Source organism: Poecilia mexicana, unplaced genomic scaffold (genome assembly GCF_051168715.1).
Source record: "Poecilia mexicana isolate PSO_F unplaced genomic scaffold, ASM5116871v1 scaffold_9, whole genome shotgun sequence".
Classification (NCBI taxonomy): domain Eukaryota; kingdom Metazoa; phylum Chordata; class Actinopteri; order Cyprinodontiformes; family Poeciliidae; genus Poecilia; species Poecilia mexicana.
Window position 1 is genome coordinate 1,997,527 of NW_028263378.1, and position 16,073 is coordinate 2,013,599.

The window sequence follows — 16,073 nt, forward strand, 5'->3', positions numbered from 1 at the left end:
ATATGTCAGGAAAATCGTCCCCACAAGGTATTACAAACAAACACACACACACACACACGCACACACACACACACACACACACACACACACACACACACACACACACACACACACACACACACACACACACACTGTGTCATTTGTAATGATTATCATAGCCACACCTTTGCTTACCAGTAAGAGTCACTGCTGATCAGGGATTTTTTTACTCAACTGTTATGTTTACATAAATCTTTAACACGCCCAGACGACCAACTTCACCTGAATTTATGTTTCACCGTCTTTTATTTGCTGCACTCATTCATTGAGGTTGTTCTGTGTCTTTAATCCCACACAAGTAAAAAGCTTTTTATGAACCCTGGTCCACTTCCACCACTTCATTTCCTGATTTAATTAGTTTATTTTACTGTTAATGTTTTACTGACATCTGCAGATTAAACTCATGTAATAAACCTGCAAATGTGTAATCCTCTAGAAATGAAACGTGTTTGTGCTAAAGTTTAGATTTGGTCATAAGTTCAGCCACTGGAAATTGTTTAAATATGAGTAAAAACTGAAGTTAAGATATTTACTGTTTGACGTCTCCAATGAAACTCAATGAGTAGAAAAACGTAAGAAACAAAAGAAGAAGACATCTGAAGTTCCAGTTCTCAAGTGCTGCTAGTTCAGTTTCTATTAACCATATAATTGCGCAATTTGACATTTAAAAAATACATTTACTTAATCCAAACACGACAATTTTGAAAAAAACTCCTGTTTTTAATACAAAGTTTTGGTTCTAGGATGAGGTGGTTTTTGTTGGCCGCATTGAAATGAGTTCATTTCCAAAACTGCAACAGAAACATTTTTTGCAGCAAGAAGGTTCTGGGTTCGATTCCCGGCCCTGGTCTTTCTGCTTGGGGTTTGCATGTTCTCCCTGTGCGTGCGTGGGTTTTCTCTGGTTACTCCGGTTTCCTCCCACTGTCCAAAAATATGTGACTGTCAGGTTAATTGGCCTCTCCAAACTGCCCCTAGGTGTGAGTGTGTGTGTGTGCATGGTTGTGTGTCTCTGTGTTGCCCTGCGACAGACTGGCAACCTGTCCAGGGTGACCCCGCCTCTCGCCCGGAACGTTAGCTGGAGAGGCACCAGCAACCCTCCTGACCCCAGTAAGGGACAAGGGTGTAAAGAAAATGGGTGGGGGGAAGATTAACAAAACATTTGTAATGGAAACACAACAACTAACCCTAACCATGTAACTTTTCTGCTGCAACACCTGGATGAAAAGTCTGAATGACCTCATTGGCAGTTATCCATTTGATTCATGCGTCTAGGAGCAGGAATGCGTTCAAAAGCTGCAGGACAGTAGCACTCTGGAGTTGCTGATCCCTGTTTTATGGTGTTTTACAGTAACTTTGCACCACCTGAACCCTCAGCCACAGGTCGATGTTGTTTCATTACTACATTTATTTCACCAGAGCACTTCCTGCTGCTGTAAACTTCTCACAGGCTGAACTTCAGCCCAGTTTGCTCACTCCCAACACCCACCAACCTCCTCTGCCTGTCGGAACTGGCAGTCATTCCAGCCTTTGCTCTGAGGGAGACTGGAAGCACAGACTGCGAGTTCAGGTTGGTTCAAGAAAGATCTGCAGGCTGCATCGCTCCCGGTGAGTTTTTCCATTAAGATGAGAGAAATCCCTGAAAAGTGATGCTTCAGTGCAGATGCTTTGTGTTTTCTTGTGATTCTTTGTGAATAAGCTCAGAGTGGATGTGGTCTCAGTCAGATTGGTGATTTCCAGATGTTTTCTGCATGAAGCAGCAAGATTGAACATGAGAGTGTTGCGTAAGCTCACTGTAAAGAACATCTCAGTTAGAACATTAAGTGTTTCTGCACAGATTCCTGAATGAAGTCTGGTTCTGGTTTGCAGAATGTTCTTCCATGTGATTCTGCTGTTTACTTCATGCTGTGAAGCTTCCTAAACCTTAACCTCTGCATGACTTACACAGTTTTTTGTTTTTATGATTTTCCATGAAAGAAATTCAAGTCGCTTATGAAAACTTAAACAATCCTAACCCATTCTGATGCAAAACCAAGCAGCTGTACTTCTGAATAACACATCCTAAACCTTTTCAACTTTGTCCTTTTTAACACAAAAGGTGACTTTTTATCCTTTTCAAGGTTTTATTTCTCGGGTTTAGTTACCGGGCAACACCTGCACACAAACACAAAGCTGTGAAACCTGAGAGAAACTTCTGTAACTAAATAACTGTAAACCCCCTGAGACCTAGAGGAATTTCACCATTGTTGCTGTGAGCTCAGGAAACTATTACTGCACAGGATCTGGACTTTTGTAAAGCCTGGAAAACGGCCTCAGCCTTCTGAAAACCTTCAACAACAACAACAAAAAAGCTTTGCAGTGAGTTTTTCTGTTCTGAGAATCGTTGGTTCTGGACATGCTTACTCAAAGTATTTGCTCTGGTGAAGAGGTCCTTAAACTGCATGTTCAAAGGTCCAAATCAGGACAAAACACGAAACATCTAGAAATGAGCAAACATTTCTTTGATAAACACAAACATAACATTGTGTTCATCCACGTGTTAAATTGTTGGTGTTGAATATTGATCACATATTATATCTAAATACAGATTATCACAGCAGACATGTTTGCTAACTTCTACAGCAGCTCTTTAATAAAACAAGCAAAAATCTAAATATCTACTCATTGCATGCTTTAAAGCTGCAGTTTATAAAAAATACGTTTTTTTCCATATTTGTTGAAACTATCACCATGTTTTGACAGTTTATCAGACAGATAATCTGTGAAAAGATGAATCTCCTCCACCTCCTCCCTATGTGACAGTCTGAAGAAATGCACCACACACAACCAATCAGATCCAGGAGGTGGGGCTTAGCGCTGTCAATCAACTTCATGTGCTCGCTGCTAAATGTGCTAATGGCAGATTAACAACTTACTGTTACAGGAAAAACATTTCTCCACCATCACTGGTGACCATGCTAATTACCGTTAGCGTTCCTGGCAGACTGCTGATGGGGAGACACTGTATCGTAGCAAAGAGCAAGAGGGGAGGGAAAGGCGTGCACACCGGCATGATTGACAGCGCTAAGACCAGCCTCCCGGCCTGATTGGTTGTTTCTAGTTAGAATTGGGAGAGGGCAGGGCAGCACCATTTTTTCACAGATTCTGTCTCATACCATACTGTCTTGAGATAGTGACAGTTTCAACAAATACATGATTTTTTTTTCTATAAAAGTTACCTCCTTCAGCTTTAAGCAATAAATTATATTTTTCTTTCCTGTACCTCAGTGTCTTGTGGTCTTAAAGCTGTTTTCACACCTGATAGTCTGGTAGATTCTGTTCGAGTGGGAACCAAAGTTGCAACATTTGTTCCATTTTCAGCTGCTGTGATTGTCTTTCTCACTGCACTGAGACAAACACAAACCCTTTGAACAACCTGTTCCCCCCCTGGCCTGTGGGGGCGCTGCACCACGAACCACTGAAGGAAACAACACAAAAACTCTGAAGACGCTGAGTGCAACTTAATGCTTCACAAAATGGAAACACACATGGAGTGGCGTCAGATTTTAGCGATTGGAGGATTTATCTTGTCTTTCTGTTTGTGGTAAAAGGTGTTTCCCCAGCTAACACGAGACTCACATGTTTGTTTTGGCTGTATTTACCCAGAATACCCTGCACTTTAGTCCACTTCCTGCTCCTGGCTCAGGCTCCGGTCCTGTTGGCGTTCACATATTTATTCAAACCATACCAGAGTACACTTCAAACAAACCAAGACGGAGGTTTGTAGACGGACCAGAGTTTGATTTTTTGGTTCACATCAGAGTTTGATCACTCCTTCCCAAACGAACTGGACTTTCTAGACAAATGGACTGCAGTTGGATTAAAGTGGACTCGACCAGGACGGTGGGAATGAACTCTAACATTACATCTGATGCCAAGTTGAATTTCTAGCTCCTAATCAAATGCTCCCAAATCGATCCTCTATTTCTGCTTTAAATAATAATTATTAATTAATTAATGACTAATGTATTGCAAGAATCTCAAATTGCTCTTGTACTTTTGCTTCAAATGGTGTTAAATGACCATAACCAAGGGAAACACACCACAGCACTTTGTCGGTTTATAATATGTTCTGTACAATGTAACAGGGAACCTTGTTAACTAACATTTAATGCAGTGCAACTCAATGCAAAAAAATAACTATTACAGAAATCAGAATAAAAGCTGTTCTTTAGGCTGAGCTAATTATTTATGAGCAAGTTATGTTGAAGACTCCATTAGTAAAGCTAATCAACCTTTAGTCAGATTAGCTGCCATGCAGTGACAACCTTAAGTTTCCATGTCCATGAGCCAAAGTCTCTCCAGGATGAAAAAGAATAATTTGTTTGATGTCTCTTCATACATCATATATTTATGATCATTTGTGCTGTATTCATTTTGCAAAGGACTGACTGCAGTGCAGTAATTGGTTGCTCAATAAGCGCCAATAAAATCCGTTCAAAGTCTCATACTCAAAATGCTAAAATGCCTCTAAATGTTTATTTTAAGCTCTGCACAAAGTTCAGGAACTCTAGCATGAATCAAACAGAACAAAGTTTGTTTGCTACCCAGCAATAAGCTAGGTCAAAGTAGCATTAGCAAGATTTAACTCCTGTTTTGATTAAAATATCAGTTATTATTATATCAATGAAATTAAGCAAATTTCATGCAACCATTAATGTCAAGTTTAAACAGCACTGTTGGAACAATGGTATACAAAATCATTAACTCACTAGATGTAAAACTTAAACCTAATTTATAAATGTTTTATGGATAATTTGTCATTCCCCAAACATTAAAACCCCTATGGATCTTTATTTTAAAGATGTTACTGTAAAGGCTCCAACAAACTCGAGGCAGACTCAAAGCAAACATCCTCCAAATATATTCATGCAAAGGTTAGTTTTAACAAGGGTTGGGCAATAAATCAATTAATCAGATGTTCTATTTTTGAAGATTTTGAAGATTTTTGAAGATTTCTGGGTTTCCAGAAATCCAGATTTCTGGAAACCCAGAAATCTGGATTTCTGGGTTTCCAGAGATGTTATCCCACACAAGAACTACAATCTTGTTTTACAGGCATGTTTTCGAGCTTATGCTTATTTCAACTCTGAACTCAGATCGACTCACAGAAGGAATTATTGAACAGCCAGTGTTTGAAGATATTTTCTGTTATTTTTATAAAGGACAAAGAAAATCTATAAAAATCATGAATTGAAATTGGTATAAAAAAATAGGAGATTTTGTTTTGAAAACATATCACCCAGCCATAATTTTAAAAACTTCAAGTTTACATCAAATTGTCTTGTATGAGACACTGAGCTGATAAAGTTGAGAGTAGCGCCATCTTGAGGACAAAATTGATTAACATTTTGAAGACAGTTTTGATGGAAGAGATTGGAAAATACAGAAACTTGTATGATCAATGATCATACAATGATCATATATGTATTTTTCATAGAATGAAAATCTAATCACATTTTTCATAGGATGAAAAATACATCTGAGGAAATGACCATGGGTAAGGATGAAGAACTACTAAATGGAATTGTGGGAAATGAAAGTATTTATCACAAGATAAATGTGGGAAATCAGAACGCCTGACTATGAAATCTTAGCTGTCCGCAGAGTCCGTGCAGCTCACAGAATACACACTGTACGCCTGAGTATGTTGGAGCCTTACCTGTAATTTCAGGTTCTGAATATAACATAAGCTACATTCACACTGCAGCCCGAAATGACCCAAATCAGATTTTCTTGTCCTCATGCGACCTGGATCTGATCTTTTCATGACAGTCTGCACAACACAGATCAGATTTTTGCAAACATGACTCACTCCATCCAATATGTATCATTTCAAATGTGACCTGAGTCTGTATGACCAGGTCTCATCCATCCAACCTATACGTCAAGAAACCTTGCTATGTGACATCATTGAATTCACTGCTGCGGCACTCACATGGGAGCTCACATACAGATCACATATGTTTGAAAATGACCACACACAAACATTTAAATTGAACATTAAGGCCTGCAGTGTGAACGTAGCCAAATACGAATGTGGTCCAAAAGGGTTCAGGAGGAACTCCTGGAGATATCTAATATCATGACATTTCTTGACATTCTTTCAGAAATGTATCGGCTGATCCTGCTGACACTGGCAGTGTCATCCATGGTAAACGGAGGGAAAGTCTTGGTCTTCCCTTTGGATGGAAGTCACTGGGTCAACATGATCGTCATCGTAGAAGAGCTTTACGCTAGAGGCCATGAAGTTACCATGGTGTGGCCATCAAATTCCTGGTATATCAAGCCAGACTCCCCCTACTACAAGTCCATTCGTATAAATATTACAGCAGGTTTTGATCCAAAAAGCTTCGGCTCATATGTAACAAGAACCCTAAACATGCGACGCCAAAGTTCTTCATTGTGGAGCCGCATGTCTTTGGAGTATGATCTCCTCACGCAGTTCTATCAGATGCATATTCATGCGCTTCAAATGGTTGAACAGATTTTTGAGGACGAAGCACTAATGCAGAGCCTCCATGATGCTAAATATGATTTGGTTCTTACTGATCCTGCAATTGGTGGAGGAGTTCTTCTGGGTCACCGTTTGGGTCTCCCACTTGTCTATAATGTTAGATGGACGATTCAGGGAGAGGGGCATCAAGCTATTACACCTTCCCCACTTTCTTATATCCCCACAACAGGGTCAATGCTGACTGATAGAATGACATTTATGCAGAGGGTCAGGAACATCATTATTTATATCCTAGAACGTACCCATATTTGGTTTATGATAGATCCAAACTACAAACCCTTTGTCCATCGTCACTTTGGCAAAGCCGTACATTACATGGAGCTGTTCCAATCAGCCGACATCTGGCTGATGAGAAACGACTTCACCTTTGAGTTTCCACGACCAACAATGCCAAACATCATCTACATGTCAGGATTCCAGTGCAAACCCTCCAAACCTCTCCCCAAACAACTGGAGGAGTTTGTACAGAGTTCTGGAGAACATGGTGTCATTGTGATGACACTAGGGACATTGGTAGAAAAACTCCCTGAGGACATGGCTGAGGACATTGCTGCTGCTTTTGCTGAGCTTCCCCAGAAGGTGATCTGGAGGCACAAAGGAAAGAAGCCATCCTCCCTTGGCAACAATACCCTAATCTTGGACTGGTTACCCCAAAATGACCTCCTTGGTCATCCCAAAACCAAAGTGTTTGTGGCTCATGGAGGCACCAATGGATTGCAAGAGGCCATCTATCATGGCGTTCCCTTGGTTGGCTTGCCACTCATGTTCGATCAACCAGACAACTTCTTTAGGATGGCATCAAGAGGGGTGGCCAAAGTCCTGGACATTGCAGAACTAAATAAAGACATCTTCTTGGAGGCTCTGAAGGAGGTTCTCTATGAGCCTTCATACAGAGAGAAGATGAAGGAGCTGTCCAGCTTCCACAGGGATCAGCCCATGAAACCTCTGGACCGAGCCATGTTCTGGATCGAGTTTGTCATGAGGCACAAAGGAGCGGCTCATCTGAGGACTGAGTCCTACAAGATGTCCACCATCCAGTACCACTCTATTGATGTTTTGGCTTTCCTGTTGGTAATTATTTTGCTGCTCTTTACTGTTCTTATTTCCGCAGTACGTTTTTTATGGCCAAGAGTATGCAGTCGAATGTAAACTAAAAATTGATTAAATTGCTGCAGCAGAAAATTTTGCAAAGACAAATTAAAATTTTGATTTTAAATGTAAAAACTTAAATGCTGCTTCTCAGTTTTAAGCAGAACACTTGTTAATGTGTTTCCAAATATTTCTAACCACTGTATCCAAAAATGACAAATAAAACCTGTAAATGTTGACTTGTTTTATAGTGTGTGATTCATCAATTAAATAAGTATTTTTTTAATAATTTCCATCAAAAACTAATAATTCTACATATTTATATTTTGGGGAACATCATGTGGGATGTTCACTTCACTGTTTGACCTGAGTAACTATACAGATGGTGCTTGAATTCATATTTAAGTGTTTATACATTCATCACATCTCCACCTCAAATTTACAGATTTGTGTAAGTGTACAAGTGTTGCCCGAATATTAATGCATATAATTTAAAATGCAAAAAAACATTAAATGGCTGCTCTATGAAATAATCAACTTTGAGTTAATTTTAAGCTTGATTTCATCAAGTTGCCATGTATATATGCGGAGGACCAATAAAAGCAAAAAGCCGCAAGTAGTAGTACTTACATGAAAACTGGTGAATATCTTTATATCTTGAAAATGGTTCTACAGAACAGTTTCATTTGTTTATCCCAAATCATTTATGTAGTCTAACTCTTTAATACTATATGTGATGTTTGCCTCTTATAAACAACTGAATATAAACTTAAATTAACTCCCACAAATCTGAAATTTAAGTCTTCTTAAATATTAACATGCCCCATAATGCTTCAAAGGCTCTGCAAGAATTGTGACAATACATTTACATTTAAATAAATAGCCGAGTGAAGAGAATAATTCTTAAAATTTTGTCATTTTTTTGTTATTTTACTCCTTGTTTCTTGTTTTCTTGTCTTTTTTGAGTAAATAGAATTACCTGTGCCCACTGGATGTTGGCATTTTCGTCTGAAACCAAATTTAAGCAGCACAGACCTTTGGAGTATACACCGAACCAAAAGACTCATCAGAAACTCTGGTTAGTTCTGGATGTAGGAAGACTGTTCGTTGTTGCATACGTCCATTAGCTTAATGTAGTGGACACTGTCTCTCATGTTTTAAGGATTACTTTTATCATAAGTCCTTTGTTAGGAGGGTCCGATCTAATGTTTCTGTATCTCCCATCAGAAACTATTTCTGAGATGTACCTACTGACCCTGCTGACCTTGGCAGTGTTTCCATTCGTGGTAAATGGAGGGAAAGTTTTGGTCTTCCCTTTGGATGGAAGTCACTGGGTCAACATGAACGTCATCATAGAAGAGCTTCACGCCAGAGGCCATGAAGTCACCGTGGTGCGACCATCAGACGCCTGGTACATCAAGCCAGACTCCCCTCACTACAAGGCCATCACCATTAACACTTCTGCAGGTTTTGAGAAAGAAAACTTTGAGCTATATGTAACAAGAACTCTAAACATGAGGCGCCAAGGTGCTTCTTTCTGGACTCGGATATCTCTAGAGTATGATGTCATGACACAGTTTTATGAGATGCATAAGCAAGGACTTCAGATGGTTGAAAATATTTTTGAAAATAATCAACTGATGCAGAGTCTCCGTGATGCCAAATATGACCTGGTTCTAACTGACCCTGGAAGTGGTGGAGGTGTTCTTCTGGGTCACCGTTTGGGTCTCCCTCTTGTTTTTAACGTCAGATGGACGATTCAGGGTGAAGCGCATTACGCAATTGCACCTTCTCCACTGTCTTATATCCCGGTACCTGGGTCAGAACTATCTGATAGAATGACATTCATCCAGAGGGTCCAAAATGTAATGTATTATTTCTTCGTAAACCTCCAAATTTGGTGCATCGCAGATCCAAACTACAAACCCTTTGTACATCGTCACTTTGGCAAAGACGTACATTACATGGAGCTGTTCCAATCAGCCGACATCTGGTTGATGAGAAACGACTTCACCTTTGAGTTTCCACGACCAACAATGCCAAACATCGTCTACATGTCAGGATTCCAGTGCAAACCCTCCAAACCTCTCCCCAAACAACTGGAGGAGTTTGTACAGAGTTCTGGAGAACATGGTGTCATTGTGATGACACTAGGGACATTGGTAGAAAAACTCCCTGACGACATGGCTGAGGACATTGCTGCTGCTTTCGCTGAGCTTCCCCAGAAAGTGATCTGGAGGCACAAAGGAAAGAAGCCATCCTCCCTTGGCAACAATACCCTAATCTTGGACTGGTTACCCCAAAATGACCTCCTTGGTCATCCCAAAACCAAAGTGTTTGTGGCTCATGGAGGCACCAATGGATTGCAAGAGGCCATCTATCATGGTGTTCCCTTGGTTGGCTTGCCACTCATGTTCGATCAACCAGACAACTTCTTTAGGATGGCATCAAGAGGGGTGGCCAAAGTCCTGGACATTGCAGAACTAAATAAAGACATCTTCTTGGAGGCTCTGAAGGAGGTTCTCTATGAGCCTTCATACAGAGAGAAGATGAAGGAGCTGTCCAGCCTCCACAGGGATCAGCCCATGAAACCTCTGGACCGAGCCATGTTCTGGATCGAGTTTGTCATGAGGCACAAAGGAGCGGCCCATCTGAGGACTGAGTCCTACAAGATGTCCACCATCCAGTACCACTCTATTGATGTTTTGGCATTCCTACTGACAGTAGTTCTGCTACTCTTTACTGTTTTTATTTTAACCGTCAAATTTCTCTGGAAGAGAGTGTTTTATAGCAGTAAAGCTAAAAAAGAATAATGAAAATGTTTTCAAACTGAAACAAATGTATTTCAAACAGTGCAGTTGTTTAACATGCATGTTAGATTTCAGTGTCTTAAAGTACAACATTTCCAGTAATATATTAATCAACTTACTAATGAGATTAAGAAATGTCAAAATGATGCCAAGTCCTCAGTCTTTTTGTCACATGCCATCTTGTAAAGTACATCTAAAACTGTGCATAACTGAAAAACTTTGATGAGCATCATGCTTTTGAGTAGGGAAATTTCTTATTTCTGAATGTTGTTAGTGTTTTGCTTGTTTATGATTATTCTAAACCACTGAATTAAATATGTGAAAATGAGAAATTATTTTTCACTGTAAGTCAATTAAACAAATGGATAAACATACTGAGTGAGTTGTCGCATTAGTTACATTTCTCTTGTAGAAAACACAATGTATCGACTGACCACTTAAACAGGTGAACTTCCACAACATCTGGAAGCCACAAAATCTGAAATCTTTTCCAAAAGCACGGCTGCCAATTTGCTAAAATATACATAAAACAAACAAAAAACTCTCTTTTGTTCATTCCTAGTTTAGTGCAAGTTGTTTCCAAAAGCTTTATTATATGGTTACTGATCTCTACAGATCAACATCAATTCAGAATATGACTTGTAGATATAAACATGAAAAGCACCTTTAAAAGCTGAAGTGCCCCTGTAGCCATCATTGCCTCAAAAATATCAAACAAAAAAATCTCTAAAATCTTAATATCTCACATGTAATTGTTGATATTATTGACTTTGGTTCCCAGCTCCCAATTAACTAAAACAAATAGTTGCAAACATCTACTGTGGACAGCTGTACCTATAGATTAGTTGCCAACAGGTATGGATTTTGTCCCTCACCTCGCACTAGGACTGCTCATTATCAAAAAAAAATGACAGCATCCAACATCAAAATGTTTTACGTCCAAACGTTTGTATGTTGATTGGTTTACCTAACAGCAGTGCTTTGTTAGTAGGGTCAGGTCTAACACCTCTGTGTCTCTCATCGGGATCTCTTTCAGAGATGACCCGACTGACCCTGCTGACCCTGGCAGTCTTGCTCTGCTCGTCATCCCTGGTAAATGGAGGAAAAGTCTTGGTGTTCCCAGTTGATGGGAGCCACTGGGTCAACATGAACATCATCATCGAAGAGCTTCACGCCAGAGGCCATGAAGTCACAGTGCTGCGACCTTTTGACTCTTGGCACATCAAACCAGACTCCCTTCACTACAAGGCCATTACTGTAAATTCCTCATCTGGTTTTAGTGAGAAAAGCTTTGGGTTATTTGTGAACAGAACACTGGAGTTACGGCGAGAGGGATCTTCATTTAGGACCCACCTTTCTATAGTTTCCAGCCTACTGTCACAGTCATACCTCATGCATGAGCAGGTCCTTCAAATGACAGAGGTGATTTTTGAAGATAAAGCACTAATGCAGAGTCTCCATGACGCTAAATTTGATCTGATTCTTACAGATCCTGCATTTGGAGGGGGTGTTTTTTTGGGTTACCATTTGGGTCTTCCACTTGTCTTTAATGTCAGATGGACGATTCAGGTTGAGGGGCATTTTACAATTGCACCCTCCCCACTCTCATACATCCCTATACCAGGATCCGAGTTGACTGATAGGATGACATTCATTCAAAGGGTCAAAAACTTCCTCATTTATATTGTGACATGTATCCAATTTTGGTACGTTGTGGAACCACTGTACCCAGAATTTGTCCATCGTCACTTTGGCAGAGACGTACATTACATGGAGCTGTTCCAATCAGCCGACATCTGGCTGATGAGAAACGACTTCACCTTTGAGTTTCCACGACCAACAATGCCAAACATCGTCTACATGTCAGGATTCCAGTGCAAACCCTCCAAACCTCTCCCCAAACAACTGGAGGAGTTTGTACAGAGTTCTGGAGAACATGGTGTCATTGTGATGACACTGGGGACATTGGTAGAAAAACTCCCTGAGGACATCACTGAAGAAATTGCTGCTGCTTTTGCTGAGCTTCCCCAGAAGGTGATCTGGAGGCACAAAGGAAAGAAGCCATCCTCCCTTGGCAACAATACCCTAATCTTGGACTGGTTACCCCAAAATGACCTCCTTGGTCATCCCAAAACCAAAGTGTTTGTGGCTCATGGAGGCACCAATGGAATGCAAGAGGCCATCTATCATGGTGTTCCCTTGGTTGGCTTGCCACTCATGTTCGATCAACCAGACAACTTCTTTAGGATGGCATCAAGAGGAGTGGCCAAAGTCCTGGACTATGGAACTGTAAATAAATACATCTTCTTGCAGGCTCTGAAGGAGGTTCTCTATGAGCCTTCATACAGAGAGAAGATGAAGGAGCTGTCCAGCCTCCACAGGGATCAGCCCATGAAACCTCTGGACCGAGCCATGTTCTGGATCGAGTTTGTCATGAGGCACAAAGGAGCGGCCCATCTGAGGACTGAGTCCTACAAGATGTCCACTATCCAGTACCACTCTGTTGATGGTTTGGTACTTCTGTTGGTAATTGTTCTGCTGCTCTTAACTGTTCTTATTTCTGTAGTCAAGTATTTCTGGACTAGAGTACTCAACAGAGTCAAGGCCAAAAAGGAATAATTAATCTGACCTTACACATCCATGCTTGTTGTTGCTTATCTTATCCAACTGACTGCCTTATGTTTACAAAAAACTTTAATGGAAATATCAAGTTAAATGCAGGTCTAATGTCCAACATTAAACTGCTTTTTTCTAGAAGTGTCATAATCCTCTATTATTTGTGGTTATTTACTTCACTTTGCAGAATTGCTTAGTTCTTTGGTCAAGTTTGGTGAAATGGATCTTTTTGTATGAAACATCTTTACGTTTTCATCTTAAAACGTAGTATTTGTGAGTATGATGTAGCTTTCTCTTTTTATAAACCAATGTGTAACATATAAATCAGTTGAGATTGTTGATATAATTTCAGAAATTAAACTTAGCTAGAAGACTCTTTCATAAACTGATGAACATCCAGATTCTATGTTAACAGTTCTCTGTAACTCCTTTTTATCTTTTACCTTTAAACTGACCTCAAAACTTTGGGATTTTTTGTCTTATGTTCAAAAATGTGTGTAAGTACTTATGTTATCAAAAATAAAGGTACGAAACAAAAATTGCATGGTGGCTGAAAATAGTGATATCAACCTTGTTGCATACACCTGGTGTATGCAACAAGGTAAGATTAAAAAGTAAAATAGCAATTTTACTTTTTAATCTTCCTCTTATTATGTGAATTTTCTTCCTAGCATCTCATTTACCATTTGAAATTTCAACAATGTTGATAGCAGAAAAACACAGTGAACTCTTGCAAACTCACATCCCAGCTTGTCCCAAGTCTATCCAAGCCTCCAAAACTGAATGTATATGCCTGCCTAGAACCCAGCATATACATGTTCAGTTGACAAATATCATAATATTTATCAGTGTCTACTAGGTGTTAACATTTTACTTTGATACCAAATTTTAGCCAGGATAACTCTTCAGTGTATCAATCAAAGCAACGCTGCAGTAAAAGCCTCTATTAAGATGCAGAGGTGAGTCGGCTAGCCAAAGATTTTTCATATTCAAGCAAAAGCAATGCAGTAAATGTAATTCAACAGTACACACCTCTGATTAGATGATTTAAAAAAAAAAACATTGCTTCTAATCCCCAAAAAAGTTGCATGCGGTACAACAAATCTCAATGAACACTGATTTACAGTTCCAATAACAACTCGCTCTTCTAGGTTTTTTCTGTTTGTGCCACATTTATATTTACTCAGATTATCTCTGTTATTAGTTAGATCAGAAATATTTACAATACCTTCAAATGAAGATTTAATTTATAAAGGAGAAAAAGCAATCTAAACCAACCTGACCATGTGTACAAATGTATTTGACCCTGATCCTAATTGGTTGTTCCACCCTTTGCAGGAGTAAGTCCCATTAAGTGTCTGTGATAAGTTGAAATTGAACACTTACATCTTTGCTGAAGGATTTTGACTTTCTGTTTTAATTTAGCCAGGCTTTTATACTTTACAGCATAAAATACCTTTGTAAGTTTAAGTCAAAATGTCAGAGTTTTGACTCTGAAGCTTTTATGTAATTTTCTTCTGTGACCTACTGGCTGAGTCACTGATGAGCTCTTGGAGTAATTTTGGTAGGTTTGCCTCTCCTAGGAAGGCTCTTCACTGTGGTTCCCTAAAGTCTCCAGAGAACCTGATAGACTCAGTTCAACTGGGGTCCAAATTTCAACATGTGTTACATTTCAGCTGCTGTGGTTCGCTTTCACGTTGCACCGTGTCAAACGAACCAAACCCTTTGAGCTACCTGTTCACCCTCTCACCTGTAGGGGCGCTGCACCAAAACCCACTGAAGGAAATAATATGAAAACCTCTGAAGAAGACACTGAGCACAACTTTCTTCTTCACAAAATGTAAACAAAAATGGAGTGGTGTCAGATTTTAGCAGTTGTAGGATTTTCTTTATGTCTTTGGTAAAAGACTATGAGCCATTTTTTTCATTAGCACCAGTCTCATGTGTATATTTTGGTTGAATTTACCCAGAATGCCCTGTGCTATAGTCTGCTTCCTGCTTTTGGAGCGGACTCCGGTTCACTTGGTGTTCACATATGCATTCAAACTGCACCAGAGTTCACTTAAACCGAACTGAGACCAAGGTTTGTCGGCGAGCCAGAATTCACTTTTTAGGTACGCATCAGAGTTCAATTGTGCTTCCAGAGGTGAACCAAACTTTCTAGGCAAACAAATTTGAGTTGGATTAAAGTGGACTAAACAAAACTGGTGTGAACATGCCCTTAGAAATAACTTTGTAACCATTTCCAGACTTATAAATGACAATTACCATTTTCTCATCTACTCTTGGCACAATGTGATGTTCATTGAACTCTCTTTGCCTACTTCATGTCAGAGATGTTCTATTGAAGTTTTTCCAAGATTCTGCAGATATAGCAGTAATCAGGTGAAGCTAAAATAAACAATCAATTTAGTCACAATTAATTCATTATTTGGCAGAAGGGGCCATTCCAATTTTCCACACAGGCAGGTTGGTTTGAGTAGCTTTTTCCATAATAAATATAATTAGAAATAGTATGTGATGATCAAAACGCATTTAACAGAAGAAATCATTGGGGTGGAAAATACTTTTTCATAGCACCACATAGGGTCAAGAATTCTGCAACATGCAAACTACTTTCATAGCCAAAACCGTACAAATCCCTCCAGCATCAAGTTAAAATAGTGCATTGCATGAAGGCTGGAAAGCATTTAAAGGAGCTTACAAACGTTAGAAAACAATGAAACTCATTGCAGTTTAAATTACATGACGGCATCTTTGCAGTTTGGATGTTTTGTGTTAGTTGCAAAAACGTTAAAATTCATGGAAGCAAATAAAAAGAATTGCATTATTTAGACTACAGCTTTAGAGTCTAATCCATTACAAGTCATTCATACCTTAGAAGGTTGCTTATACTTACACAAGTCGATATTAGACAACTCAGTTCCTCATACACAAGTGCTCTCATGTTGGTGGAAGTCCTTTGT

The 16,073-nt window shown here is 39.5% G+C and overlaps 1 protein-coding gene and 3 pseudogenes across 5 annotated transcripts in view; 3 read left to right on the forward strand and 1 right to left on the reverse strand.

Moving 5' to 3' along the window:
- Positions 1–16,073, reverse strand: part of sh2d3cb (SH2 domain containing 3Cb) — a 44,800-nt gene that overhangs the window by 6,904 nt on the left and 21,823 nt on the right. The window lies entirely within an intron of this gene.
- On the forward strand, positions 1,566–7,920 carry LOC106933532 (UDP-glucuronosyltransferase 2A2 pseudogene; annotated as a pseudogene). The gene is made up of 2 exons (XR_015764232.1): positions 1,566–1,644; positions 6,186–7,920. The product of XR_015764232.1 is annotated as a UDP-glucuronosyltransferase 2A2 pseudogene (transcript).
- LOC106933535 (UDP-glucuronosyltransferase 2A2 pseudogene) lies at positions 1,572–10,865 on the forward strand (annotated as a pseudogene). Of its 2 annotated transcripts, none has more exons than XR_015764230.1 (3): positions 1,572–1,644; positions 8,648–8,759; positions 8,909–10,865. The product of XR_015764230.1 is annotated as a UDP-glucuronosyltransferase 2A2 pseudogene, transcript variant X1 (transcript). The 2 variants fall into 2 exon arrangements; XR_015764231.1 differs by having other exon boundaries at positions 1,619–1,644; positions 8,655–8,759.
- On the forward strand, positions 11,529–13,646 carry LOC148157576 (UDP-glucuronosyltransferase 2C1 pseudogene; annotated as a pseudogene).